The sequence below is a fragment of the Furipterus horrens genome, unplaced genomic scaffold (assembly GCF_987537825.1).
Source record: "Furipterus horrens unplaced genomic scaffold, mFurHor1.1.pri manual_scaffold_1, whole genome shotgun sequence".
NCBI lineage: Eukaryota > Metazoa > Chordata > Mammalia > Chiroptera > Furipteridae > Furipterus > Furipterus horrens.
This window is the reverse complement of record NW_028327171.1, coordinates 157,465,681-157,492,357: the sequence shown is the minus strand read 5'-3', so window position 1 is coordinate 157,492,357 and position 26,677 is coordinate 157,465,681. Positions and strand designations below refer to the sequence as shown.

Sequence of the window (26,677 nt, the reverse complement as noted above, 5' to 3'; positions counted from 1 at the left end):
ACAATGGAAAATAGGAACTGGTATACAGCCTGAAAATAAAATGTTCTAAACCCAAATTCCAGAGCATTTTAGTAGGCTTTAGCATCTTTAAAGCATTTTAAGAAAAGTACCAATTGCCCACCTACCTCTTCATAACAGCTCCAAAGCAAATTTCTTCTCTTACAAGACTTTCAATTCCATGATGTTACATTCACACTTTTTGCTAACCAGGATAAAGAACTTCAAACCAATTTAAACAGTGCACACTCCACTTTTGTTAATACTATTTTTCTCTCAAAGCAAGTTCATAATACCATTTCCAGTGTCGGGAAGCACAAATACTATTAATCATCTTCATTCTTTGCATTACCAAGAAGTTCCTCTTTTTCCATCTTGTTCTGAAGGATAAACATAAGTTTTAGGTGTACGTTTCAGTAGGTAAACTGCAGCATGAAAACCACCTATGTTCACCCAGACAGTATGTGCATTCTGCCATACGTGGCCCATTCCAGATAATGCCTTGGTAAAACATTTCTTGTCCTCAGTAAGTAGTGCAGCTTGGACTGTCCTTGGTCTACAAACACGGCCCATCTCCCATAGGCAAGCTGGGTAAAGCTTCCAGTTTCTTTTCTTGGAGCCCATCCTTTTTCCAAATGGCATGTCTGTTACAATAATGTCCACAGAGCCAGTTCTCAATGGTAGATTGCAGATATCCCATTGACTAGCATCTATGGGCAAGCCCCAGGACAGTTTGTTTTTAATTTGGTTCTTCGTCAATAAAGATGAGATGTTATTTGCTGTTCTATTCACAGCCAACGGATTATTATCACCAGCAATATGAAAACAATTAGACCATTCAGTAGCCCCCTCTATTGGTATTGCCCCTGTTCCACACATCAGATCAACTATTATATCAGCAGGTTGAGGAGCACAGAGCCTGAGCATACCATAGGCAAGAGTAGATCTAAGAGTTGTAGGTCCAAAATGTGTAATATTTCTTTGGTGGAGGCTCTCTTCTGTCAATGCAATGCCCACAATGATTTCATTATCATGGATGTTCAAAAGCACCTCCACATCAAAGTTCATCATGTCGCCTTCCATTTAAAATAATCTTGAACAGCACCCCCAAAATCTCTTGCAGCTTCATTTGAAAAAAAGCAATGTTTCTCTCCTGCCCTGTTGCATGTGACTCTAAACTTGATCACTTCAAGATTAGTTTCTTCTTTTGAGCTCTCATCAGTCTCACCTTTGCAAGATGCCAAATCATCACCTACTAATGTTGATATCTCTTCTTTGATGGCTGGCTTTTCATAGTAGTCTAAAATATGTGAATCTAAAGCATTGCTGGTAAACTCTTTTTTAACATCTTTCTCATATCTTTTGTCTCCTCGTCCATTATCAAACTTCTCTTTATTTGAATTCTGATTTATCTTTTTGCGTTTTGTTTTTTCCTTCTTGAAACTGGAGTTAATTTTCCACACTTTTAAAGGGTCTGACCATGAAAGCTTCCCAGCCAATTCTTCAAACTCCTTTAGGACTTCTTCCTTTGTTTCTTTAAACTGGTAATCTTTAATCTCCTGAACAACCACAAATAAATTATCAACTGATCTTAGACAATGAACCTGAGCCAGACTTTTCATTGAAATGTCAAAATATATCTTGCCCTGGACTTTGCTGATTTTGCATGATGACCTCAATTTCTCTCTCACTTCATCTGCAGCTGTTCGCTCAAAACCAGTAAGTACAGTGGCTCCACTCGTGACTTGAGGTTTCTCAGACTCACTTCTAGAGCCACTTTCTGTCACTTGTATAGACCTCTGGTTCTCATGAAGGTTCACCTCCAGAAGTTGGTTAGTGGCTTCCTGAACATCAGATGTGTTGGCAGTGCTTCCAAGATCCCTGATATAGTACGGTTGGTAGCGCAGACACTTCCGGCTCCCTCTGTGCTATTTCTTAACCCATTCTCCTGTCAAGTAACAATTGGCTTTTCAGTTTCTTGCTATTACAAACAATATTACTATAAATGTTTTCGTTAGTGTATGTTGGTGTACTTGTGCAAGAGTTTATCTAAAACAGATATCTAGATGGAATAGGTGGGTCATAGGATATTCATGTGTTCAATTTTGAATTTAAAAGTTTTTTTCCCAAAGGGAGTGTACCCAATTTACACTCCCATGAGCCATATATAAAAGTTCTTATTCCTCCACACACTTGCCAACATTTTGGATTGTAGACTTAATTTCATTGAACTAATTGGTATAAAAATAATATCTCATTGTAATCAATGATATATTATTATGATGGATAATCATATAATGATATATTACAATAACATAATCTAATGAGATTTAACATATTTTCCATAAGTTTCCTTGCCATTCATATCTCCTCTGAAATGTTCACTATTTTTTCAAATACTTTACCTTGTCTTATTGAATTATAAAAATGATTCATATACTCTTGATACTAACACTATGCCAATTTTATGTCTTCTGAATATCTTCCCTCAGGATACGGTTTGCCTTTTCAATTCTTTTTATGTTCTTAATTTCATTATAAACATATTTATTAATCTTTTTTTTATAAATGGCTAATATTTTAGTTAAGTTTAAGAAATTATTTTCTATACAAACTCATAAAAATGTTCTTACATTTTTTATTTTAAAATTTTAAAATTATGCCTTTCACATTTGTCTTTCATGTAATTATGACTAATTTTTTATGTGGTAAAAATTCAAGACCCAATTTCTTTTTTCACTTTTTTGGTATGGTTATTCAATTTTTTCAGGACCGTTAACTGCATAGATACATTTTCACAATGATCTGCAATATCAATCCCACAAAAAATTAACTAATAAACTAATTCAGCAAAATTGAAGGATACAAGATCAACAATCAAAAATTTAGAAAATTTCATGTACGACAGCAAAAAAAGAATAAAATACTTAGGAATAAATTTAAGCAAGCAATTGCAAGACTTGTACACCAAAAGCTATTGAGTATTGCTAGAAAGAAATAAGAGAACACCTAAATAAACATAAAAAGACATTCTGTGGAAAGCTTACTATTTTAGGATAGCAATACTACCCCAAAAATGAACTACAGATTCAAAGTGAGCCACAAAAAAACCCTAACAACCTTTTTTTGCAGAAATAAAAAGAATTAGCCTAAAATTCATATGGAATTGCAAGGGCCTTCAAAAGAACAATCTTGAAAAAGAAAGAAAGTTGGAGAACTCAGGTTTCCTGATTTCAAAGCTTACTGCAAAGTGACAGTAATCAAAACAGTGTGATACAGGAATAAAGATAGACATACATTATTTGTACCTCAGTATCTGAGGCAGATTGGCTCCAGGACCCCACAGACACCAAAATTCAAGGATGCTCAAGTTCCCTGGTACAGTATTTGCATATAACCTACCACATATACTTTAAGTCATCTCTGTATTACTTATAACATCTAATACAATGCATATGCAATGTAAATAGTTGTTATACTATACTGTTTGGCAAATAACAAGGAAAAAAGTCTTTACATGTTCAATACAGAGGCAACCATCATAGCCCTAACTACATAGCCCAGGTCAACAACAAGGTAACTGTGTTTTTTTTAATACTTTTAGTCTGCAGTTGGGAGAATCCATGGATGCTGAACCCAGATATGGGGGGGGGGTTGACTGTATACATCAATGCAACTGAATTAGTGTGTCCATATATAAACCCTTATATCTTATGGTCAACTAATTTTCGACAAAAATGCCAAGACCATTCAAAGGGAAAGAACAGTCTCTTCTACAAATGATGCTGGGAAAATAGGATATCCACAAAGAAGTATAAACTGATGAGAAATAATTTCAAAATTATTTAAAGTGATATATGATAGTCATAATAACTTAAGAATATTTGCGATGTTTTAAACCTAACCTTCTCAAACAAATATGAGGAAGAGAAAGCCTTCTAACAACATATTACTTAGTTCTAGTAGCAGAGACTAAATATTGGGTAAGAAAAGCTGTGGGCCAACTTCGCATACCAGTTTTTATATCTGTAACTCACCATACTTTTACAAGTTCAATTTGAGTGTTCATAACCTATTTTATCCCAAGCCTGTCTACAAAACATTTCATTGACAGATGTGGCTGGTGGTAGGTTTCCATTTTTAACAGAAGTTAGTTTCTTGTCTTGAGGATTAAGTTTATTTGAAATCTTTCTGTATTTTTTTCTAATTATGCCAGTGCATCCACTAAAACTGCTTTCCTAACAACTACCATTCACAGATATCTATTTTTGTTTTACATGAAAGAAAAACTGTAATTAAGAAACACAATGGCATATTTTTAAAATATTCATTTATAAATGGGCTAGCTTTAGACCAATGAGCTAGCTTGGGGGAAATGTTTACATTTTTGTTCCTTTTTAAAATTATACTAAAATTATTTTAAATCATTTATTTATTGTTAGGTTCCGAAAGCTTGCAGCTGGTGATGATACAGGTGTCATGCCAACGATTACGATCTTGGGTTAGCAGTACTAATAATAATTTGCACAAAGATGTTACCTGCCCCCCCAAAAAAACTTCTTATTCTAGCTATGTTTATTTTTATGTAACATTCAAACTTTGGGGGTTTTTTCAAGTAAACAAATGGCACCTACAAGTTATTTTTTTATTGTTGTTCTATTGCAGTTGTCCTAATTTTTTCCCCATTGTTGTCCCCTGCCTCGCCTAACTGCACTCCCACGGTTAATCCTCACCCTATTACACATGTCCATGTGTCCTTTATACTTGTTACTTAACTAGACCCTTCCTCTTCTTTCCCCTGTTATCCCCCTCCCCACTCCCCACTGGTCACTGTCAGTCTGTTCCTTGTTTCCATGCCTCTGGTTCCATTTTGCTCCTTTGTTTGTTTTGGTTTGTTCATTAGGTTCCTGTATTGGGTGATATCAATAAGCCACCTGGCTTATTTCACTTAGCATAATACTCTCCAGTTCCATCCATGCTTTTTCAAAGGGTAGGAGTTCCTTCTTTCTTTCTGCTACATAGTACTCCATTGTGTAAATGTACCACAGTTTTTTGATTCACTCATCCACTGATGGGCACTTAGGCTGTTTCCAGCACTTGACTATTGTAAACACCGCTGCTATGAACATAGGGGGCATAGGTTCTTTTGAATTGGGAGTTTCAGGATTCTTCAGATAAAATCCTAGCAGTGGGATCACTAGACCAAAAGGCAGTTCCATTTTTAGTTTTCTGAGGAAATTCCATACTGTTTTCCATAGTGGCTGCACCAGTCTGCATTCATGCAAACAGTGCACTAGGGTTCCCTTTTCTCCACATCTTCACCAGCACCTGTTGTTTGTTGATTTGTTAATGATGGCCATTCGGACTGGTGTGAGGTGGTATCTCACTGTGGTTTTAATTTGCATCTCTCTGATGGCTAGTGATGCTGAGCATCCTTTCATATGTCTATGGGCCCTGACATCTACAATTTAAACCAAAATAACTTTCTAGCTCAAGCCTCCTACACGTTGAAATCTACCCTCTGTAGTCCTATCTTTTTCTTAAATCAGTAACTACATTGAGTGTAAAGAAGTTTTGTGCCAAATCACTAAATATCTCAGAATAGCCCAGAGGAAAAAAAAAAGTGATAGGCACAATATATAAATTAAACAGTACAAATGAAGTGTTAGCATACATCAATTCATTCATTCCTTCAGATCTGTTGTACATCTATTCAACTGTTGGGTACCAGGCAAGGCACTTATAATATAGCAGAGAAAAGAGTTCCTGTTCTCAAGGAGGTTACCCTGTTGTCAGGGTATTGAAAATAACTATTCAAATAACTAAGCAATTTTTAATAAGATCATGGCATGTCTCTATTCAGGTGATTTTTTTAAATTTCAAACATTTTAAAATTTACTTTGTAAAATCATTATTAAAACATGAAACATTAGGATTAAACTGAGTTACCAGAGTTTTTTAAGATTAAAGCTTAATGTTTGATAATGCTGCCAAGACTGTGGATTAAGCATTATAAACATTAATAATATTTACATGAACCTGGGGCATGCTCAGCAAAAGTTAGGGCTTTTCATGCTGCAAGGAAAATAGATGCACTGAGGTAATGCAGATTCACTGCAAGAAAACACAGAGAAGAAAGGAAACTGACTCAGCTGCCACACAACCAGACAGCATAGAGATGTGTTAAAAAATAACCCCTTGGTGTCCAGTACACAGCAACGGTTTTAAAGACCAAATAGCAGCTCTAGTAACCAACTAGTGACCCTAATAACATGCTTATCTTATGATCTCCTCTGTCTCAGATATATATTGTCTTGTTATAGTAACTCTGCAAGTTTGAAGTCATCCTTCAATCTTCTCTTTTTCACATGCCACAACAAAACCATTAGTAAATTTTGACTGCTCTGGATTCAAAATGTAGCCTGAATCCAACCACTTTTTATAACCTCCACAGTTAATTCCCTATTTCAAGCCACCGTCATCTCCCTCCTGGACTACTGCAATCACCTTCTAACTCATCATCCCACTTCTACCTTTTATCCCTTAGTCAGTTTTCCACACAGCTTCCTAAGTTTTTATTAAAGTGCTTATCATTTCATGTCACTTTCCTGATCAAAATCCTCCAATGGATTCCCATCATATTTAAAATAAAACAGTGCCTCACCATGGTTTGTAGGGCTATATATAATTTCATCCCTGTATACATCCCAATCTATTAGCTACCAATCTCATTACCTATCTCCCTTTGCTCCAACAACCTTGACCATCTTCTTGTTGTTCCTCAAACATGACCGGCATAGTCCTGACTCAAAGCTTTTCTCTGCCTATGGAGACTCTTCCCCCAGGTGTTCTCATGGCTTTCTCCCTCAGGTCATCTAGATCACTCTTTTTAGCAACCTCCTAACAGAAACTTTCTTTGGCCACCCAATCTAAAAGAACTCTATTCCCTTCTCTGATTTATTTTTCTGGATTTATCACTACCTTAAATAATTTTCTATAACTATTCTTTATTTTTTGCCAGTCCCCCCAACTAAAATGTAAACCCATGAAGGCAAACTACTGCATCTTCAGCACCTTAGAGTAGTACCTGGCATATAATAGATATTCAATATTTGTTTAATGAACGAATTACTTCCTGTGACTCAGTGTCCTTCTCTCTGCCTTTCTCTCTATCGACTCTGCTTCCATTGGTCCAGAATTCTAAAACTCCTGAGAGAGACTCTCCTTGTCTGAGTTAATTGCCATTCAATAGAGAGTGTCTATTCAGACCAAGTGGCCCAATAGGCAGCCAGATGTGTGTCTTCACTATAGCACCAGTCCCTGGTCTCCAGTCTCTTATGACCAGAGTATCAAGCCACATGGTATAAAACATGAAGCCTCATATGGAAGGAATATCTATGGCCAACAAAGTGCCCTAACTGGTGTGGCTCAGTGGATTGAGTTCCTTCATGCAAACTTAAAGGTCACTGGTTCAATTCCCAGTCAGGGCACATGCCTGGGTTGTGGGCCAGGTCCCCAGTTGCAGGTGTGAGAGAGTCAACCGATCCTTATATCTCTCACACATTGATGTTTCCCTCTCTTTCTCCCTCCCTTCTGCTCTCTCTAAAAATAAATAAAATCTTTAAAAAAATAAAAATAACAGAGTTATTTTTCCTTTTATTATTTTCCTTCAATCCTCAGTCTTCCCATTAAGGTTGGAATTTTCATACCACCTATCTAAGGTAACAAATAGGGCAGGACCTTCTAGGGAATTCATTTCTTTTCCTCACCAAAATGCTTATGCTATCTCTCTCCCCCCTCTGATCAAACACGTCACCCCACACTCATTACTTTCCTTCAGTTTTAAGGGTGGGGGGCATTTTCTAATGTATAAATCTGTGTGCTGTGGTGTACTGCAGGTAATTTATTATTTTTTTCTGAAGATTTTTTTCCAATTAATAAGGAATCGTATAGAAAGCAGTGACTTAACCCACAGAAAGGACTTCTGATATGTAATTTTAGGTAATATGATGATCATCATGGGAACAATAAACTGCAGCAAAATGGCCTTTCTAAAGTCCCTCAAATGAGTGCACTTGCATGACTGTTGCTAGTCTAGTTACCCCTATTGTGTGCAATCCTCATCCATTCACCACTTCACTCAGTAAATATTATGAAGTATCTACTCAATAACATTTACTTTAAGTAATGTCTATCATTCTTTTTCTCCTGTTTCACTCAACATATTCACTGCCTTAAAACTACACTAAAGATTTCTAACTTTTGCCATGTTGCTGATACCCACCATAAAATGACTGCAATGCTGTCTAAGGTGCTATCATCCAATGATCCTACAGCTACCAATTTTTAAGTTGTCAGAGAAGTGCCATGTCCTAACTCTTGTGTCATGCGTTAGCACCTGAGCCAAGTAGTGTTCCCTGTTCCCATATACTCAGAGAGTCCCTCGTGAAATCTTCAGTTACCACATTTAGTTTTTTTCTCCACAGAACTGGATATGAGTCCATTGAGCCAGGTCATGGAGCCAATATCTGAGATAGAAAACACATTATTCCATTATATGCTTGCTTTGATGAGTTCAAAATCCTTCTTTCTTCATAAAAAAATAATAAAAAGCAAAATGACTTCCGATCCAGTTCATAGAACATGCTAAAATCTGAATCCTGACAAAAGTTCTAACAGGCATATCTTACCTCTTTCCACCCTCTTACTCCCCAAAATCCTATTATGAGGCAATGAGGATCATTCTGGGGGAAAATAAAACCTAAAGGAAGAAACAGGCACAAATCACTAATAAAATCTTACTGTTCAAAGGAAACAGGTAATTCCAAACTTATCCTCCCTCCATAAACGTGTGATTCCTGTGGTGAGTAGTGACTGGCCTCTAAGCAGAATTTGGAAAAGCCAGCTCAGTTCGTCGTCGTCGTCGGCAGCCGTCCGTCTCGAGAGACGATGGCGTAGCTTCCCGAGAGTCTATCTGCACCGCCGAGAATGGCTGTGCAGTCCGATTCGGGAGTGACAATCCCTGCCGCACTTGGTACAGGTGAAGGCAGATGGCCGTTGTTGCTGCTGCTGACGCTGCTTCCGCCTCGATCTTTTCTGGACCGCCTCCTCGTTGCGCGCAGCCTCTGCACGTGACATACCTTGCCTGACCGCGAGCCTCCAGGCTAGGCGGTCGTCTGCTTGAACTTCCCATGTGTTGAAATTGATGGAGCATTGTGTCATGTCCTTTTTGCAGATGTCTTTGAACCGCAGTTTTGGGCGCCCTGTCATCCTCTTGCCTTCTGCTAGCTCGCCGTAGAGGAGGTCTTTGGGGATACGGCCTGCATCCATTCTTTTGACATGGCCGAGCCACCTGAGGCGTCTCTCGCTAAGAACTGCATGCAAACTGCTCATATTGGCTCGCTTCAGCACCTCGGTGTTGGGGACCTTATCCTGCCAGGCGACATGCAGGACGCGTCGCAGGCACCTCATGTGGAAGCTGTTGAGTTTCCTTTCGTGCCTTGCGTAGGTGGTCCACGTCTCGCTGCCATAGAGGAGAGTGCTGAGTACGCAGGCTTGGTAGATGCGCAGTCTGGTTTTCTCAGTGAGGCTGGAATTGTTCCACGCTCGCCGGTTCAGTCTGGCCATAACTGTGGCTGCCCTGGCGATTCTCCGGTTGACCTCCAAGTCGACTGACAGAGAGCTCGAGATGGTGGACCCGAGGTAAGTGAAGTCGTTGACAACCTCCAGGGTGTATCCGTCGATGGTGATGCATGGGGGAGTCCCCGTGCCTTGAGCCATAACATTCGTCTTCGTCAGGCTGATGGCTAGTCCGAACTCCTTGCATGCGTGGGAAAGGCAAGTGACTAGCTGCTGGAGTCCCTCTTCGGAGTGTGATGTCAAAGCTGCGTCGTCGGCGAAGAGCATCTCACGGATGAGCACCTCTTTGACTTTGGTCTTGGCTCGTAGACGGGCCAGGTTGTAGAGCTTGCCATCGGATCTGGTGTGAATGAAGACACCCTCGCTGCAGTCCTTAAAGGCGTATTGGAGGAGCATGGAGAAGAAGATTCCGAACAGCGTAGGCGCGAGGACGCAGCCCTGCTTTACTCCGCTGCTGACTGGGAAGGCCTCAGAGGTTGCGCCGTTGTAGGACACCGTGCTGTGCATGTTGTCGTGAAAGGACATGACCACAGCAAGCAGATGTGGTGGACAGCCAATCTTCCGTAGCAAGCTGAAGAGTCCGCTTCGACTGACCAGATCAAACGCCTTCGTGAGGTCAATAAAGGCGAGGTAGAGTGGTTTATGCTGCTCGTGACACTTCTCCTGCAGCTGGCGTAGGGAGAAGATCATGTCCACTGTTGATCGGCCAGCTCTGAAGCCACACTGGGACTCTGGGTAGACGCGGGAAGCAAGGGTCTGCAGGCGGGCAAGAGCGACCCGGGCGAATACTTTGCCGACGACGCTGAGGAGAGAGATGCCCCGGTAGTTGTTGCAGTCGCTGCGGTCTCCTTTGTTCTTGTACATGGTGATAATGTTGGCGTCTCTCATATCCTGGGGGATGTAACCCTCCTTCCAGCAGAGACAGAGTAGATGGTGGAGCGGCTGTAGCAGGACTGGTTTCCCGCTCTTTAGGATTTCTGGAGGGATTCCGTCGCTTCCTGGTGCTTTCCCGCAAGCGAGGCGGTCGATGGCTTTGCCGAGCTCTGCCGCAGTAGGTGGGGTGTCTAGCTCCTCCATGACTGGTAGGTCTGGGATGGCTTTAAGAGCAGTGTCTGTTACGGTGTTCTTCGTTGCGTACAGCTCGAGGTAGTGCTCGGTCCACCGCCGCATTTGCTGTTCCTGGTCAGTGATGACCTCACCTGTCTTGGACTTAAGGGGGGCGATCTTGGAGGGGATTGGGCCTGTTGCCTTCTTGATACCCTCATACATTCCTCGTGCGTTGCCTATATCGGCGGCTTCCTGAATGCTTCTGCACAGGTTTAGCCAATAGGTGTTGGCACAGTGGCGGGCGGTCTTCTGGACTTTGTTCCTGGCAGCCCGTAGAGCTTGAAGTGTACTGGGAGTGGGCGTGACCTTGTAAGCCAGTAGGGCCTTCCTCTTAGCCTCGATCACGGGTTCCATTTCTTCCCAGTGAGCCTCGTACCAGTCAGCGTTCTTCCGCTCTTTCTTCCCGTAAGCAATAATGGCGGAGTTGTATATGGCGTCGCGGAGACGTGGCCAATTGGATTCGATAATGTCATCTGCCGCCACTCCCTCGCCGAGTGCATCTTCCATCTTGTTGATGAATTGCTGGGTCTTAACTGGGTTGCTGGCACAACTGGTGTTGATGCGTGGGCGACCCTTCATCTTGGAGTGGTGCAACCTCTTCGGCATTATGCGCACCTTGCTTACCACGAGGGCATGGTCCGTGTCGCAGTCTGCACTGTGGCAGCTGCGGGTGAGGAGGGTGCTGCCAATATCCGTTCTTCTGGTGATGACGAGGTCAAGCTGGTGCCAATGGCGGGAGCGGGGGTGCCTCCATGACACCTGGTGGATCTCTTTGCACTTGAAGAATGTGTTTGTCACGCACAGGCCGTGGTGACACAAAAGCTCAAGCAGTCGCTGACCATTCTCATTGATCTTTCCTCTCCCAAAGTTTCCAAGGCAGGTGGGCCAGGCCATGTGGTCGGCTCCTACTCTTGCGTTGAAGTCTCCAAGGAGATAGAGAGCGTTACTTCTGGGAATCTTGGATAACGCTTCGTCCAGTGCATGGTAGAACTGTTCTTTCTCTTCAGTGGTGGCGCAGAGGGTTGGGGCATACGCGCTAAGAATGCTGACTGGGCCGAAAGTTTTTGACAATCGGAGGGTAAGTAATCTCTCTGTGCCTCCTGTGGGTGGCTCTATGGAGTTAACAAGCGTGTTCTTCACAGCAAACCCAACACCGTGCTGTCTTGGTTGGTCCGGAGACTTCCCTTGCCAGTAGAAGGTGTAGTTGGTTTCTCTGATAGTTCCATTGTCGGCCAACCGGGTCTCCTGTAGAGCCGCAATGTCGATGTTTAGTCGTGCCAGTTCCCTATCGATGACAGCGGTTTTCCTGGCATCACTGATCCACGGAAGGTCTGCAGTAAGTCCGGGACACATGGTCCTGATGTTCCAGCTAGCGAGGCGAAGAGCCGGAGGCTTCTTTCTTGTTGTTTGCTTGGAATTAACTGGTGCGGGTGTTTTGTGGCCCACTTTTCGAGAGGCGCCTCTCTGATCCCCACGCACCCAGTGGGGCAGGCGAGCCATGGCGAGACGGTAGCTGTCCAGTGAGGTGCGATGACCTCTCCCACCGTCAGAGGAGACCCCTGGCGCTCGTTTCCTTTGCCAATCGGATGAGCTTATAACCGGTATCTGTCTCCTCCCGTGTTGAGTCGACATCTTGCGATGACGCTGGAGTGTCCTCTCAAGTGAAACTGAAGCTACAGAGCCTGGGCAGGGTGATATGGAGGGTCTGCTGTTGCCCATGCAGCAGACCCCCCCTCTCTTCGCAGCTGAAGGATCCAAGGGAAAGACAAAGTCAATACAGCTTGGCTTCAGGTGCGCCGCAGGAGTTGCCGGTGTTGACTACAATGTCAAACCGCCTTAGGGACTCCGGCTCCGGATTTTCTGTCGGGGTTTACTCCCTTAGCCTTTCCCCTGAAGAGGTATGCCGCAAGGCAGCGGAGGTTTTTTGGAGTCAGAGTTTTCCTTCTCTGATTTTAGAGATGTCCTTCCTCTTTCCTCCTTTACAGTCTTGAGGGCAGCATTTACAGGCTAAAATAGAAAACTGGCAGTGTAACCTTCTAAGCAGATACTACCACAAATGGCACTTCTTTATAGACCTGTAGTGGGATATACCAGTAAGGGAAGAAAGGGATTCTCCACCATTTCACCACAAACTACCATTCAGTCTGTGGTATACCAGGAAAAGGTAACCAAAAGGGCAGTGGCAATGTCCAATAGGACACTGAGGGACCTGGTAAGAACTAGTAGGTTTCGATTTTAAGGATGCACGTGAAAGGTTATCTGGGCTTTCATAAGAAGGTGAGTACAAAATTCAATGAAATGTTGGTCACTGTTCCTAATTTGACCCTTAAGTCAGGTCACAATGATAATGGTTACATTTACTCAGTGCTTACGAAGCAATGTAGGGGACAGACTTACCCTAAAAACATTACTAGTCAGTTACCTGAAATTCAAATTTAACAAGTCTTCCTGTATTTTTATTTGTTAAATCTGGTAAATAAAAACCAAGTAGCTTATGACAAACATGGAGATGCACCACCCAGATCTCCCTTCTAGGAAGGACTTGCTTCCTAGCAACAGAGAAAATGACAGGCAGATCATCTCTACCTGTCAGCTCCATCAAGGACTGCCTCAATTGAAAAGAACTACCTCTCAATAAATCATATGTTTTTGAGGGTGACCCACATCCAGTAACTGGGCAAGTCAGGGATTAAAAGGCACAACTTTGGCCTGATAATTCTAGAGGTCCCTATTGAGTTGGCCAAGGCTTCATCAGGCCTACTTCACATTCAACTCCTTTCTCTGCTCAATACTGCCTCTTCCCCTTGCCTTTAATAAGAATCAGTCCCTAAAAAGCATCTTGCACTCCTATTGCAATCTCAGTGCAACTTCCAGAGAATCCAACCTATAGAATTTGGTGCCAGGAGTAGTCTCAAAAAACAGGCAATAAGATAGGGCTTTGGAACAAGAGGACTCACTGCCCGACTAGGGAACCCCACCATAATAGATGAGTAGGTAGAGCACAGATAACACCAAGTGGCAATCCAGTTGTTAAAACTTGCCTGGTGGTGAATTAGGAAAATGTCCTGACAGAAGGGAATGCACTAGCATGTAGGAACTAATAACTATAAAGGTAGTGGGATTAGGTTAATCTAAACCCCACTGAAGCTCTACCATAGATAATGGGCAAATATAGGTAAGTAACAGGCAATTGAAAGCCAGAGGACCTCTTCAATTGCATACAAAAAGCTCTCATCTCTCACAGTGGGAGGGCAGAGGAAGCAAGTCCAGAATTTAACTCTCAGAGTAATAGAACTTCAAAGACAATTATATGTGCGACCACAACAGGTCTATGTATAAAGGTCAGGAACTAGGTTGGGAAAACCTTCAACTGGAACAGATAGAATTAAGCACATCTTGGTGGATACCCACAAAGATTTTGATAGCCTCAACTTCTCTTAACTCACTGAGTCTCTAGAAGTGGCCTCCTCCTTACTAAGAGCTAATAACCCAACTTTCACCCATTCCATCCTAAGTGCTAGAAGATAATTCAGAGGCCTCTGCCCTGCAAAGCAATGTGTGCCCTCCTCAGGACCTAGTCTCACCTCTCCTCCTACCTACTAGGCCTACAGTTAGTATTAAATTGCAGCATAATCCAGCCAAGTAAGTGTTGGTCCTTAAAAGACAGAAAAGGAATTATAATCAAAAAGAAGCTGCAAAATCTAGCTGGTTTATAACATCAAAAACATGGCAAGAACATGTGGGACTAGGCTCTGAATGTGCTTAATTAAGAGCAGCAGAACATAAAATTGGACAAGGAAGAGTTTATTTGTTTAGGAGCATTCTCCCATAATGAAGATTTTTTTCTAGCTTTATTGAGGTATTATTAACATATAAAAGTTTAAGGTGTATAATATAATGATTTGATACACATATGCATTGAGGGTACTTAACAGCACCTTCCCCTTATATAATTGCCATTTCTTTTTTGTGGTGATAATATTGAAGATCGGCTCTTCCCAAACTTCAAGTATATAACATAATACTGCTAATTACAGCCACCATGTTGTACATTATTCATCTTAGAGCTAGAAGTTTGTACCCTTTAGCCAACATCTCCCCATACCCCTCAACCTCCTCAAGATGAAGAATTTAACACCTTGGCAAGGTCCCGTGGGAGATAATATGAATTTGTTCCTAGGGTGGCTCCTAGAAACATGGAAAAAGTGATGGCCCACACTGAGTGAGGCTGAAAAGCCAGAATGACTGTGGAAGACAACAGTAGGTAGGAATGAAAGGGTCAGAGAAGTATACAGACTAAAACAGTTGATTATGTTCCACTGGAAGATCAAGAAGACACACCATTTAATTTAACAAAGCCACAATGAATATGCTGGTAAGAGGAGCGCCAGCACCACTAAAAAAAAAAAAAATGTAGTCATGGCTATCCTCCATAAGCCTGGTTCACAAGTAACCATGGGGAAAACAGGATCCCCAAAAGAAAAGACAGGTGAGCACTTTACTGTCAGAAACTGCACAGTCATAATGACCAGCTAGGCAGGAACAGCAGCCAAAAGCATCTGGATGTGCAGTTAAACTGGGTGGAGCAGAAGTAAGTTTACAGCTGTGAGTATACAAAACAAGAGTTCTTGTATTAGTATTGTATTATTTTTCATATGAACAACTGTAAACCTACTTTTGCCCCACCCTGTAGAGTTATGAATGTGACTCTTAGACCATGGAGTCCCTGTGGGAAAATTAGGTGGAGGTCAATAGGGGTACTACTCAGATTGTACCAAAAGAATAATTTAAAGACAGGTAACTGGAGGCTGAGAGTGTTGTGCACCAAAAATTAAGAAGTCCTAACTCAGTTTCAGGATCTGAGCCAGTTTTCCAGCGGCTGAAGAGGTGACCAGATCCACAGAATGAAGAACTCTGTAGCAGGGTCATGGCTGCCTTGACAGGCTTGTAGGAGTTTGCACCCATGGTGGGAAGGGTCCAAAGCCCACACCGGAGACCTAGCAAGGTAAAGTTGCATCTTGGCTGTGGAGGTGACTACTTTGATTTGGGGCAATGATGGAGTCTCAGCCCAGAGTATGGATGAAATCTACAAATATGACAAGAAACAGCAGCAAGAAATCCTGGTGCAAAGTCTTGGACCAAGAAGTGAGGAGCCATCATTATTTTAAGTACTGCAAAATCTCAGCATTGGCTCTACTGAAAATGGTGCTGTATTAGTCATGGGCTTGATGCTGGGAAAGGTGGATGGTGAAGCAATGACCATTATGGACAGTTTTGCTTTGCCTGTAGAGGGCACTGAAACCTGAGTAAACGCTCAGGCTGCAGCAGAGGATGAGTATAGGGATGCAAATAAAGAAACTGCCAAACAGGTTGGCCACCTTGAAAATGCAATTGGCTGGTATCATAGGTACCCTGGCCACGGCTGCTGGCTTTCTGGGATTGATGTTAGTACTCAGATGCTCCATGAGCAGCTCCAGGAGCCATTGGAAGCATTGGTGATTAACCCAACGAGAACAATATCTGCAGAGAATGTGAATCTTGGAATGTTTAGGGCATACCCTAAGGGCTACAAACCTCCTGATAAAGGACCTTCTGGGTACCAGACTATCCCACCTAATAATATACAAGAATTTGGTGTAAACTGAAAACAATATTATACCTTAAAAGTCTCATCTTTCAAGTCCTCTTTGGATTGCAAATTGCCTGAGCTTTTGTGGAATAAATACTGAGTTCCTCTAGCTCGCCTACTAATGCAGACTATACCACTGGCCAGGCCTTTGATTTGTCTGAAAAATTAAAATTCAGAAGCCCAGATGGGACTAGAAAATTTCAGACTGGATTACAAACACACAACTGAAACTCAGAAGGCAAATTGCCCAAGTCGCCTGAGAGGGTTGTTAAACTAGCCTAGAAGCTATCCGGGTACTGATGCCTCGGGTTCTTAAGGATAAACTGTTCTATCAAATTAACGTCTCTTAAACAATCACTAAGTAGTACTTTTGCCTGAAAGCCAGTATGAGAAAAATACTCAAGTAATACTTTAAAACAAGTTACCAAAAATCTGATTAGAAGTATAAGATGCTCTGAAATGTCCTAAACATCAACATCTTGTCATAAAAAGCATTTAAAATATTTTTTTTAAAGAACCTGGTAACATCATGGCAAGTTATTCACTGTAATGATTTCTCTCATCTTTCTCCAAAGGGACCAATGGGCATTTACCTGGGAAACTATATATTGAGGAAAGGGGTATATTGAGACATTTTGAGGACTATTGGACACAGAGTCTAAATTGACATTAATATTTAAAGCCCTGAAACATCATCATGTCTCCCCTATCAGAGTTGGGGCATATGGGGACAAATGCAGTTCTGGGCAAGGTCCAACCTACAATGGATCCACTAGGCCCACAGATCAATCCAGTAGTCATTTTCCTGGTCTCCCAATGTATAATTAAAATTAACAGATTTAGAAATCGCTCAAGCCACCACATTGATCTTTGGTGTAAGAACTAACAGAGAGAGAAAAACCAAGTGGAAGTCCCTGAAACTGCTCCCCACTATCACAACCAGGATAGTAAATCAAAAACAGCATCACACCCCAAAGATACAGCAACTTTAAGAATGTAAAAGAATGTTAGCCTCATCATATGCCATTTAATTCATGAGTCTAGTTCCTGCAGAAAATGAATGATCTTAGATCAAGGCTGTGAACCACCACAAACCCAGCCAATGAACAGCCCCAGTCACAACCACTGTGCCAGATGTGGTATCTTTGCTAGAAGTAATACACCCTGAAATACATGGTATAAGTCAATGATATGGTGAATGTGTTTTTTTCTATCCCAACCAGAAAAGATCAGAAACAGTTTGAATTCACATAAATCAGACAACAACATACATTTACAGTTTTGTTCCAAGGCTCTGTGAACTCATATTGCCTGTCATAATTGGCCTATTACATCAATGACATTATATTAATTGGACCAAATGAGCAAGAGGTGGCTAGGATGCTGGAGGCCTTGCTAGGGCACATACACTCCAGAGAGTGGGAAATTAACTTTAAAAAATATTTAGAAGTCTGTTATGTCAGTATATTTTTAGGGATCTAGTAGTTGGTGGCAGGGTCAAAGCAAAAGACAAATTGATATGTTTTGTACCTTCTGTCAAAAAAGAAAAAATCACAACAGTTGCTGGGCTTATTCCAGTTCTGAAGGTAGTACATTCCACACCTTAGGAATACTGCTTTTGCGCATATACTGGGTAACAGTTTTGAGTGGGGCCCAGAGCAAGAAAAGGCTGTGTAACAAGTGCAAGCTGAGGTTCAAGCAGGTATGCTGCTTGGTGCATACAATCCAACATATCTCACAATGTTGCAAGGATCTGAAGCAGGAAAAGATGCCATGTGGAGTTTATGGTAGCCTCAAGTAGGAGCAATTGCAGTCCTTTAGAATACTGGAGGAAATCCTTACCGAGTACAGTAGAGAATTATTTGCCTCTGAAAATCAAAATGTGTGTGCTACTGGACCCTGGTAGACATGAAATGTCCATCAGTTGAGTCCTGTTAGACCCACAAAGTCATAAGGTCAGATGGGTCAACCAACAATCCATCATAAGATGGAAGTGGTACATGTAGAATAAAGTGCAAGCAGGACCAGAAGGCACTAGCAAGATTCATGAGCAAGTAGTCCAGACCCTCATGGCATTTACCACTCCTGTATCAGTCCCCCGCCCTCAGCCCACCAGTATGGCCATACAGCAGATCCAATAAGACAAGTTAAAGGAAGAAGGAAAAGCCTGAGCTTATAACAGCACAACAGACATAAACATGGGCAGCTACACTACAGCATCTCTCAAGGGTAGCCCACAAATACAGCAGTAAGGAAATATCCTCCCAATCAGCATATTTAAGCAGTACTCTGTAGAAAAAGAAGCCCAAGATTAAAATATATGGGCATTGGTGAATGGCCTGGCTGGCTGGTTGGGTGCTGAAAAGTAAAAATATTGGAAGATTAGGAATAAAGAGGTCTGGGGCTCAGATATATGGGTTTGGGCACAAAAATGTTAAGATTTTAGCACATGTTCACAACCATCAGAGAGCATCTACCACAAAAACAGGCATAAAACAGTCAGGTAGACAAAATGACTCAGTTGATGCTGTCAAGCCTGTGTTGTTGACCACCCCAGCGCTGGCACAAAGGGCACATTAATGATGTGGCCACAGTAGACTGAAGGTTGTATACAGGCCCCACAATGGACACTTCCAATAAAGGTCTGATATAGCTAACGCTACCACTGAATGCCCAACTTCCCAACAAGACCCATAATGAGTCATTCTTCCAGACCAACCAGCCTCTTTGTAGCATGTTAACTACATTGGTCCTTTTCCATCCTTGAAGAACCAGTAGTTTGTTCTCACAGAAACAAACACATATTCATATTCCAGGAATGGGCTTACTTTCCTACATGTAGGGCCCCCTCCAGCACACTAACTGAGGGTTTATGGTGTGTTCGATCCACTGGCACAGGAGCCCAGGTACTATAATATCAGATGAGGAAACCCCATAAACATAGACACGTAACAATAGAACATGATTTTAAAAGTTGGAGGGGAGTAAGCCTGGAGGGTGTAAATGAGAGCTAATATTCTCATTTTTCATAGCAGGGTATCCATCAAGTCTATCTAAAATTAAAACATTCAAAAATATTAAATTAAATTAAAACATTCATCTAATAAAATAAAATGTTCCAACTTTTTAGTTTCTTCATAAACCATTTAATCATGAGAAGAATCTTAAAATAAATAAATTCTGTGCTAAAGAGAAATTAATTCGAAGTTCAACATTGCTTTAATTTAGCCCCGGCTGGATAGCTAAGTTGGTTAGAGTGTTGTCCCTATATGACAAGGTTGCAGGTTTGATCATGGTCAGAGAACAAATAAGAATCAACCAATAAATGCATAAATAAGTGGAACAACAAATCAATGTCTCTCTCTCCCCCTCTCTCCCTTGATCTCTCTAAAATCAATTTTTAAAAAGTACATTGCGGGACTTCTGGCCAAGATGGAGGCTTAGACGGACACGCTAGGTCTCCCTCTACAACTAGAGAGGAATACAACTACTTCAAAACAAAGGATAACTAGAAATTCCAGAAAATAAAACTACACGGAAGCCCAACATATGAAGTTATAAACCAGCGGTGCCATTTGGGCAGGTAAGAGTTAAAGAGGGCAAAGCTGTTTGCGGTCGCACCTGAGACAGCAGCGGGGCCGCGAAAAATCCCGGCAGCAGTCAAGCCCCTGGCAGTGCGCGACCCCAGCACTGGGGAAAGCAGCCACCGCATCGCCTTGAACAGTGAGGCACAGGGGGGCGGGAGGACGGATCCCGGTCTCCTAGCTGAATAACTGTGTGAATCCATCTTGGACCCCCGCCCCCAAAGAAAGCACCACAGGGCTGCGAAATAGGTCGCGGACAGGCAGGCGCCGGTCGCTGGGTCATTACGAGTACACAGGCACTGCCCCCGACAGCCGGCCCAAGAAAACAAAACGCATCTGTCAAAATGAGGCAGACAACTATAGAAATCCCGGTGACACAACTCACCAGGCAGCAGATAGAGAACCTGACAGATGAACAGATAAGAAACCTGTCAGAGGCTCAGTTCTGGGCCATTGTTATCAGGTGGCTTACAGAATTCACAAAAGAGCAGGAAAAAGATAAGAAAGAAGCGAAAAACATTCATAACGAAAGGAACAAAACCACATACGAGACAGATGGTGAGGAAAAAAAATCCAGAGTTCATTTCAACAAACTGGAATATGGAGAAGGAACAAGCAGTCAACCAATGCAGAGAGAGGAAATGGGAAGCAACAATGAGAGGATCAGAAACCTCTGGGACAGCTATAAAAGGCCCAACATAAGAATCATTGGTTTGCCAGAGAGTGAGGAAGATGAACTAGAACTTGAAAAATTGAGTGAAAATATAATAAAGGAGAACTTCCCAGACTTGGGGAAGGGAATAGACTTGCAGGTCCAGGAAGCAAGGAGAGTTCCCAAGAGACTGGACCCAGGGAGAACCACTCCAAGACACATTATAATCAAAATGTCAAAAATTAAAGATAAAGAGAGAATCTTAAAAGCAGCAAGAGAGAAGAAAAGAATTATGTACAAAGGGGTCCCAATTAGACTATCAGCTGACTTCTCAAGGGAGACCCTACAAGCAAGAAGGGACTGGCAAGAAATATTCAAAGTAATGAAAATCCAAAACCTACAACCACGAATACTCTATCCAGCGAAATTGTCATTCAGAATAGAAGGACAGAGAAAGTGTTTCCAGGACAAAATAAAACTGAAAGAGTTCATTAGATCCAAACCACTGTTATATGAGATGTTAAAGGGACTGGTTTAACAAACAGAAGCTAGGGAGATGAAACAAAGGCAAACTAAACAGGCAACGAGAGTGGAAAAGGAACTGTGGGTACGGGCAGCATATTGGGGGGAGGTCAACAGGGAGGGGGAGTGGGGAGAGGGAGGGAGATGATATAGGAATTGGGGATCATGGTAGGAGGGAATGGAATAGACGGAGAGAGGTTGGGAGGAACTGTATGCACAACTAATGGACATAATCTAAAAGGGGGGGACAACTGGAGGGAGGGGGGCCACCGGGTGGAGGGGAGCAGAGGGAAGGGAAATTGGCACAAATGTAATATTTTAATCAATAAAACACATTAAATCTGAAAAAAAAAAGTACATTGCAGGAGGAAGGGAAGTATAAGGGGACAAAATGGTAATAGAAAAAAATACAATAAAAAATTTTAATAATAAAATAATACACTGCTTTAATTCAGTCTCTTTTATGCCTATTAAATTCACATAAAATAAAATTTATTATATTTAAAATAGAAAAATAAAAAAGAGAATCTGCAAAATTATCCACTTTTATAATACTATTTTATATCTTCTAGCCTATATTATGTCTTTATTTCTACAGTTCTGCCTATGTGTATATATGTGTGTGTATACAGTTATATGTATAGACAAATATCTGCACAAAGTTTCGCATAAGGAAAAATCTGGAAAAATATTTGCCTAATATTAATGAAGGTAATTCCTAAATGGTGGAATTTAGGCTGTTTATTTTAATTTTTGTACTTCCATATATTTTTTGAGTTATTTACAGTGAGCATATTAGTTTTTCCAAAAGCAATGAAAAGAAGAAAAGGCTAAATATTTAAATTTTTGTATGCTATCCTAAACTGGTAGACTTCTTTATAAATCTGTGAAGATCAAAGGTTTTGAACCACTTTAGGATGGAAAATAAAGCCATAAGAATAGGTGAGATCTCCAAAGAAGGTTAGAAAAAGAAGAGAAGAGAACCAAACAAATATAATTTTCATTCCCGAGGAGCAGGAACAAAGAGAAGAGAAATACATAAAGAAAATTCAGAGTGATGAGAAGAAAATCAGGATCCTATGCTCTCATGAAAACCAAGAGAGGACACAGTGGTTGGCATTGTCAAATGCTGTAGAGAGGCCATGTAGACATTAACTGAAAATCATTAGCAAGAAATTACTAGTAATCATGACAAGAATGCTTTCAATAGTGTGATTGAAGGTAGGAGGCAGATTGTGGCTGTTCATGAGGAAATAACTTATAAGGAATCATATACTATTCATTTCAGGAATTTAGATAAGGATGAAAGGAAAGATCTCAAGATGCTGTAATTTAGAGAGAGAAAGATATTTTTAAGTTATTTTTTAAGATGATAAAGAATACAGAATACATATATAATGAAAGAAAATATCTATAGAAAAGATATTGAAAATAAAGAATAGAAAGTTATTGGTCAGTATTTCAGGACAATAAAAAGGCAAGGAAAAGAGTGAACAGCACTCTGACATGAGAGGAAAGAAACTAAAAATAAATCCAGATAGAAGTAAGTTCCATGAAAAAAGGAAGTTAGGAGAATCAGTATGTTCGCCAGTTGTCTCATTTATAATAATTGGGATTCAAAAGATATATTTTTACAGTACATCATGATTTAAATATAAGCATGTTTAACATTACAACAGGAATGCTTAAGAAAGAGTATATAATTAACTAAAATAAGGTGATGAAAGAGTGTAAAGAAAAAAAAGTAAACATATTATCATTGCTCAGAGTGGAAAACAATAGATACTATTTAAAATAAGAGAACTTATATGCATGGCCTATGGACATGAACTAAGGAGGGTGGGAAAGATTACTGGAGAAAATGGAAGTACCAGGTGGAGGAGAGCAAAGGAGGGAAATTGGGACAACTGTCATAGCATAATCAATAAAATATATATTTAAAAAACCATTAGTATATAAATTTTATTAGTAGTTCTCATTTTTTAAAAATTTCTCTGTAGCCCTGGCCAGTGTGACTCAAAGGGCTGGGCATTATCTCACAAAGGGAAAGGCCGCCAGTTCTCTTCTCGGTCAGGGCACATGCCTGGGTTGCAGTTTCAGTCCCTGGTCAGATCACATACCACAGGCGAATGATCAATGTTTCTCTCTCACACAAATGTTTCTCTCCCTCTCTTTCTCCATCTGTTACTCTCTCTCTAAATTAAATAAATTAAAATTTTTTTAAAAACATTTATCTCTAAAGCACTAAAGAGAATTTGAAAAAATCTATTTTTGGTTAAACAAAACACCAAATAGAATAAAAATAGAGAAACACTTCCTATATAATAAAATATTTTTATTGTGACACCAAAGACTGCGTTATCTTTTATAGGGAACATCAGGAGTATTGACACTATAGTCAGGAAGAAGGAAGCTACTATCACCACTATTCTTTAACATAAACAAATGTGCTACCCACTGCAATCGTATTAAAATGCAGATGACATGGTCAATACTTAGAAAAATATAAAAATATACATATTTGGAAATTGAATACTTAGAAAAAAAAATATATATATATAACGCATGACTAGTTCTCACCAATGAATGTAAGCAAAAGTGCTGTGTGTCACCTCCCAGATAAGACTCAAAAAACAGACTAGATGCAGATGGAAACAAGGCGCCATGGAATGGTGAATCCAAAAGCTGGAAGGGGACTAATTCTCTGATTGCAAGCTCTGAATAGAGGAAAGCCATCTGCTGACCAGGGCTAGCTTTACTGAACTGATACAAGAATGAGAAACAGACTTCTACTGTGTTAAACCACTTTGAGTTTATTCAAAATCGTTATTGGCATTACTCTAATACCTCAATAATTTTTAAAATATGACACTAATGAATAAATAGATAAACATACTAATGAAATAAAATGAAAAATCTAGAAAAGCCAAAAATATTGAAGAATTTAATATATTTTTAATGTCGCATCTAAAGCTAAAAGAGTCAAGATGGACTATTTTATAATCTTGGAGAGAGTGGTCACTTGATAAATTTATATATCCACACCTCACACTGTATAGCAGCATAAATTTAAAACTGATAAACTCAAAATTCAGAAACCATAGACAAATTATAATAAAAAAAATAAATCTTCTGAATTGTGCAAAACATACCATAATCAAGTCATTAGATGATGACAAACAGGTTAAAAAATTACTTGCATCTCATATCATAAACAAAGTGTTAATCTCACAAATTCATAAAGAGTTCATAAAATTAATTTTTTTTTTAAAAAGACAAATACCCAAGAGCAAAAAGAGAAAAAGATGAGATCAGACAAGTTCCAGGAAAGAAAATATAAATGGTTTTTAAATAAAAGAGTTTCCCAACCTCACCCAAAACCAGGTAGACCATTTAAATATATTAATTTTTACCTAACAGATTTTTTAAAAATTCAAAATTTTATTACAATCACTGTTGGAGAGACTAGGAAAGTAGAAGATCTCATGTAACACTGGTAAAAGGATTAAGTGGTATAATTTAACAATATTTATCAGAATTACAAATGCATAAGCCGTCTGACTCAACAATTCTACTTTTGGGTATACGGCCTACATATAAACTCACATAAGTGCAAAATAACTTATGTACAAGTTGACTTATTACAGCATTGTATATAATAGCAAAAGATAGGAAACAACTTAAATATCCTTCTAAAGAGGACTAGTTTTTTAAAAAATTATGCTATATCTCCATGATGGGATGTTATTTAAAAGAAAAAGAATGAGAATGCTTTTTATTTACTTCTAGATCAAGATCTCCAACATCAAGTTTAAAAAGAAAAAATATATAGAAAAGTACAAGATATATAGAACGCTATTTGTGTATTTTTTAAAAGGGGGAAACAAATCTATATGTATATACATATTTGTTTATATCTGCATAAAATAACTCTGGAAGGAAATACAAAAACCAATTTACGTGGTTAACTATGATAAAGAGATCACTGGACAGATGGAACAGGAGGAGATTTCATATTCTATACTATTTTTGAACCATGTGACTATGTTATCTATTCAAAATAAAATTTTAACATAAAATTTTTTCACATCCATATTTTTCAAAGAAAACAATTTCATGAAAGTTTTCTCTTTTAGTTATCCTGGGATGTATTTCTCAAATTTCTCTTTTAAAAAGTATACCAGATAGTAGCAATATTCTGTAGTAATTCTCAAAGCTAGGAATTCTTTTCTATGGGACCTTTACTAAAACAATTTTTTTATGGCTAAGGAGGCATCAATTATACCTTTCTTAAAATTTTCCAAGCTAATATTATTATGGTTTTGCTGCAGGGGACATAAATGTTCCCTTTGTCTGTATATTAGATTAAATTGTAATCACTTTTAAACATGGACTTATGGCCATGCGTATGAGTACGCCCACAGCTTGCCTTGCACCGGGGGTGGCCTTCTCGTCAGCCATGTGTCTATATTAGGCAACTCAGTTTTCACAAGAGGATATCAATCCTACTCCCAATTCAACTGTCTGTTAAAGCATATGGGTCCTTATTTAATTGGCAACATACACTAGCAGCACTCCAGGTAGTTGTCAGCAAATACAGTCTTGAACTCATGCTGTCCAATACAGATCAAAATCTTGGCTGAATAAAAATAAAACAATATTTAGGGAGGACTGCTTGAAGGATAGAGTGGACATTCACTATTTTTGGCAATTCAACACCAAATACCTTCCCTATTTTGGGGAAATCCCAAACTAGAGGAGAGGGAGGGTCTTGCTTCCCCTTACAAACATCAAAGAGCACTCCCTAGACACTAGCAGCATTCATGTAATCCAGGCTTGATCAATTAGATGATTTATTATCCTGTAACTTTGTATCATGAGAGAGTGAAGCAAGAGGCAGAAACAATCAGATTATTTGCCATAGTGGTGGCAGCAAAAGGAAGAATCAGCAGAATGGGGACAAGACTGTATCTAGGACCTTGACCAGTGTGGCTCAGTTGGTTGGGCATCATCCCCTAAAGCAAAAGGTTGCTGGTTCAATTACCAATCAGGGCGCATGCCTGGGTTGCAGGTTTGGATCCCTGGTCGGATGCTTACAAGAGTCAGCCAATCAATGTTTCTCTTTCACATTGATGTTTCTCTCCCTCTCTTTCTTCCTCCCTTCCCCTCTCCCTAAAAATAAATAAAAATTAATTAAAAAACAGAAGCTATCTAGGGGAAGTGGTGCCATAAGTGTCCTTTGCATTTAGGCCTATGTGATATCCTTCCAACAAATTATTTTTTCCTTCTAAATTAGATAAAGTTAATATTCTCTTGTTTGCAATAAAGAATGCTAAATATGATTTTTTTTAAGTAGTCCCATAGGTTAAATTAGGTAAATTGACAACCCTATTGTAGTTAGATCATATTATGAGGGCCCCCTAAAGTTATCTTTATGGAGGTAAAATTTCATGTGGTATCATTGATTGCATGTTATGATACACCTCTAAAATACTCCTTACTTTGTTTACAGTATGTCAAATACATTATATGTTATTCTCTTTATAT

At 40.0% G+C, this 26,677-nt stretch overlaps 2 pseudogenes; one reads left to right on the top strand and one right to left on the bottom strand.

The window, feature by feature from the left end:
• Positions 1-323: 323 nt before the first annotated feature.
• On the bottom strand, positions 324-14,252 carry LOC150022116 (tRNA (guanine(6)-N(2))-methyltransferase THUMP3 pseudogene; annotated as a pseudogene).
• Positions 14,253-15,198: 946 nt separating this feature from the next.
• LOC150022115 (COP9 signalosome complex subunit 5 pseudogene) lies at positions 15,199-16,722 on the top strand (annotated as a pseudogene).
• Positions 16,723-26,677: the final 9,955 nt, after the last annotated feature.